General features: G+C 37.7%; 1 non-coding gene across 1 annotated transcript; it reads left to right on the top strand.

Annotated features, from left to right (window-relative positions):
* Positions 1-1609: 1609 nt before the first annotated feature.
* Positions 1610-1716, top strand: LOC122280307. The gene has a single exon (XR_006229884.1). It is a non-coding gene; the product is annotated as a small nucleolar RNA R71 (small nucleolar RNA).
* The last annotated feature ends 3142 nt before the right edge of the window (positions 1717-4858 follow it).

Here is a 4858-nt window from a genome sequence, read left to right as displayed (position 1 = left end):
AATGACATCTACCCGAAAGCAAGTACTTGGATCTTCTGGAAATTTCATGGCTTGGTAGATGTTGAACATAACATCTTCCTTGTTTACTCTCAATGTCAATTCACCCTTTTGAACATCAATCAAAGCTCTACCCGTGGCCAAGAATGGTCGGCCAAGAATTAGTGGGACATCTTCATCTTCCTCCATATCTAACACCACAAAATCAGCAGGAAAAATGAATTTATCCACCTTTACCAATACATCTTCTATGATCCCACGTGGATACTTGATGGATCGATCCGCTAGTTGCAAGGAAATTGTTATATGCTTCATCTCTCCAAGTCCCAATTTCCTGCAAACAGAAAATGGCATAAGATTGATGCTAGCACCAAGATCACATAAGACTCTATCAAAAAATGAATCTCCAATAGTGCAAGGCAAAGTGAAACTCCCCGGATCTTTTAATTTTTGAGGTAATTTCTTTTGAAGAATGGCACTGCATTCTTCAGAAAACTTCATTGTTTCAAACTCCTCCAACCTTCTCTTCTTGAAAATGATGTCCTTCAGGAATTTGACATAGTTTGGCATTTGTTCCAAGGCATCTGCAAAAGGAATATTAATGTGAATTTTCTTTAAAATATCCAAAAACTTAGAAAATTGCTTATCTAGTTTTTGCTTTTGAAAACACTGAGGGTAAGGAAGTGAAGGAGCAAGAATAGGAGGATTGTCAGGAAATGAAATTGTAGGAGGCAAGTCGGTCTCCTCTAGTGTATCATTGACAATCTCCTCTTCTTCTACTTGATTTTTGCTTTGGCCATTGTTCGCAGCGGTAGGAGTGGACTTGCTCTCCTTTAATGGTGCCCTCTCAATTTCTTTTCCACTCCTAAGTGTGATGGTCTTGCATTGTTCCTTTGGATTCACTTCAGTGTTGTTAGGAAAAGCTCCTCTTTGTTGGGCATTGGTGGTAGTGGCTAGTTGGCCAATTTGCACTTCAAGATTCTTCATAGTGGCTCCCATATTGCTACAATAAGTCTCAATGTTATCCAACCTTGAATCAGTCTTTTCAAACCTTGCATTGGTCTCCTGAACAAAGGAAACTATGGCATCCTCAAGTGACATCTTCTTCTCGCTTGGTTGGCTATCAAATCCTGGAGGAGGTTGAGGTTGCAACATGTTCTTTGTATTTCCATATGAAAGATTCTCATGATTTCTAAGCCCTGGACGATAGTAATTTGGCATAGGATTACCACGATAGTTGTAGTTCCGATTGTTGACATATTAAACTTGTTCTTGACTCGCCTCATTGCTTGGAACTATCATACTTGTAGATGCAACATATTCTGTACTTTGTGGTATCCTTTGTGTTGTCAAGGCTGAAATCTGATGAGATAGAGTAGCAACTTGAGCTGAAAGGGCTGCTATAGGCTCCAAGTCATGAATTCCAACAACCTTCTTAGCCAAAGTCCTCTCAGTTGGCCATTGATAATTGTTTGAGGCCATTTCTTCCAAAAGTGCAGTAGCACCTTCAGCTGTCTTCGACATCAAAGTTCCACCAGAAGTAGCATCAACTATAGTTCGAGTTTGCCCATTTAACCCATTATAGAACATCTGAACTTGCAACCAATCTGGCAATCCATGTTGTGGGCAACGTCGAACCAAGTCTTTATACCTCTCCCACGCTTCATAGAGTGACTCAAAATCATTTTGCTTGAACTGGCCAATCTCACTCCTGAGTTGGGCTGTTTTTGCAGGAGGAAAGAATTTAGCAAGAAACCTCTCAGCCATGTCCTGCCAACTAACGATGCTTCCCGGTTGTAGAGATTGTAGCCAACCTCTAGCCTTATCCCTCAAAGAGAAAGGAAACAATCTCAGTCTAATGGTGTCTTCAGTAACACCATTGATCTTCACAGTGTCACAAATCTCCAAGAACATAGCCAAATGAATATTGAGATCATCCAGTGGCGATCCGCTGAATTGAGCCTGCTGCACCATGCTAATCAAAGCTGGTTTGAGCTCAAAGTTGTTGGCATTGATTGGCTGGCGCATTATGCTCGAGTAATTTCCATTCACAACTGGCCGTACATAGTCCTTCAAGGTGCATGGTAGTACCTCACGTTCTTCTTCAGCCATGACTAATATCTTATTTCTTCTTAGTGATCTAAGAGTTCTTTCAATCTCCGGATCAACTGGAATAATATCACGAGATCTAGCACGACGCATCCAATGTCAAAAACACACCTGTAGAACAAATTAAAACAAAATTCTAAATTAAAACCAAGATTACTTTGTATCGATATTGACAAAAAGAATAAGAATAAACCAATCCCCGGCAACGGCGCCAAAAACTTGACCGGTGCAAAACTGCAAGTGCACAGTATCGTAGTTTTATAGTAAAGTAATAAGAAGAGTATCGTCCTCAGGGATTAGTACCTTACGTTTGCCAAATACCAAAATTATACTAAACTTGATTTTATCTAGAGGAATCACTAAGATTTTTGTAGTTGCAATCTAAACTAGTTCAACTCAAAAGAAAAAATGTGCAAAGGAAATAATACTGACGTTCGAAGATCAAATTAATGGGAAGAAAACTTCTAGGAAATCGATTTCACCTACTTCTTCACTATGCTTTTCTCATCCAGCTAATTTAATTTAAATCTCTTTTGTCTATTAGCAAATCTCTAATTCATCCAAAAGCCTCTTTCGATAGTCAATTGGAATTGACTCTTGGTTATCAATTCACACAAGAATATGCAAATTCAATAATCAAGAACGCAATAAGACCAATGATTTAATTACTACATAGGTCCATACAAGTCTTTCGATCTCTATACTTACCTATGCTGAAATATCCAAGATCTACCCTATGATTCCCTCTTTCGATAGCAAATCACAAGATTACTTATCATCTAATCAATGGCCAGTTAATTAGAAGCAATAAATTCAGAATAAATCAGATAAACAAAGAGAGAATTGCATTAAATTAGCATAGATAATCAAGCATAGTTCGGAAATAGGTTACATCGTTTTCCTAGAATGAAGAAAATTTAGCTCATGCTAGAAATGGAATTCAACATAAACGAATTCACCATAATTGTTCTGAGAAGATGAGAAGAAAATAAACACTGAAAAATCCTCCTTGCAGCCTCAACTCGTCGTCAAAAGCTCAAGGGAATGATTCAACGCTTTTCTCTCGTCCGTGCTCGTGTATGATTCCAACGTATGTGCAATAATTAGAATTTCCTCTCCAAAAATAGATGATTTGAATCCCTCTAACTGTATTTTTCTCTCCCAAGAAGTGTTCTCCAGTCAAAACTCGCGGCTCTAGAGTGAAAAATTGTTTTTATATGGTCTCACGGCGAAAAACCTAAAATCTGTCAAAATACGATGTTCGCTCGAGCGGGGTGTCGAGCGCGCGTCGAGCGTTCGACTCTGCCTGATTTCGCTCGAGCTCCCTGTCGAGCGACAGTCGAGCGTTTGAATCTGCCTGAATTCGCTCGAGCGGCCAAAAGCCTCCGCTCGAGCAAACTTGTAAAATCTGCAATATGAAATTTTGCAAGTCATCAAACACTCAATAGCATAATGTCCATATTTTTTACAAACATGACATTGAATATGAGATTTGTCATACCTTGTGTTTCGTCCTCTTCCTCTACCTCTTTGATTATTCTGCATTGGAGGTCGATGATTTCTCTCATATTGTTGTTGTTGAGAACGACTTGTACCATTATTTTGGAAATATCTCCCTCTTCCTCTTTCTCATTGGTATTGATTGTGATTTGATGTATCTCCTCTTCCTTTTACTAAAAGCTTTGGTTGGAGAGCTTGCTCAAGTGAACTTGCAATTGTAGACTTTTTCTTAATTCTTTGCTCATGAATTTCTAATATTGCCAGAAGCTCATCAATTGTCAAGTCATTGAAGTCTTTTGATTCTTCTATTGTGATGACCACATGTTCGAACTTCAAACTGAGAGACAGAAGTATCTTTTCCATGACTTGGATGTCTTTAATCTTGTCGCCGAATCTTTTGATCTGGTTCACAATGGCCAAAGTCCTTGTAAAGTACTCAAAAATTGACTCATTGTCCTTCATATATATGTAATAACTCAAATTCACCTTGTAAGACTTGGAGCCAAATCCTTGTGGTTTTCTCAATTCCTCGATTGACTTTCAAAGAATTTCTCATGCTTCTTTTGAGGTGCTGGTAGTGGAGATCTTCTCGAATGATGCTTCATTAATGCCTTGATATATCATATACAAGGCCTTTTTATCTTTCTTCCTTGAATCTTTTAATGCGCTCTTTTGAGCTTCTGTCAGCTTTTCTTCATCTTCTTTAGATGTAGGTTCATCATATCCAAGTTCCACCAAATCCCATAAATCTTATGATAATTTCAGTACTTTCATCTATATGCTCCAATTCTCATAATTAACTTTATTTAATTTTGAAAATTGAGATTGAAAGAAATTTTCTGTAGATGCCATCAAAAATCCCTAGAGTAGTCAAGTTTAGCTTTAGACAACTTTATAAATTGAATCTCTAAAATCCAAACGTACGAATGTGTCCATAATATTCAATTGAGCTGGAAAAATGTTTGGAGAGTCAAAATCGGCTAAGGAATGGCAGATAATCAAAATCCAACTTTCGTTTCTAGGCAAAATTCAAAAAAGGCCTCTTTCTAAATTCTTTTGGCAACTCGTGGCTATGATACCACTATTGGGAGCTTATATATATGTAGCCTACCACTTTTATAACTCACAAGAGTATAAATTTAAGAACAACCAAACAACAATTTTATTAAATTTGAAAAAGTGCACAAATAAAAAGTTTCTAGTTCTCTAAATTCTAGATCTTCACTATCTGAGATCTCTATCTCGATGCATA

Source organism: Carya illinoinensis, chromosome 10 (assembly GCF_018687715.1).
Source record: "Carya illinoinensis cultivar Pawnee chromosome 10, C.illinoinensisPawnee_v1, whole genome shotgun sequence".
Classification (NCBI taxonomy): Eukaryota; Viridiplantae; Streptophyta; class Magnoliopsida; order Fagales; family Juglandaceae; genus Carya; species Carya illinoinensis.
This window is presented reverse-complemented; position numbering and strand designations above follow the sequence as displayed.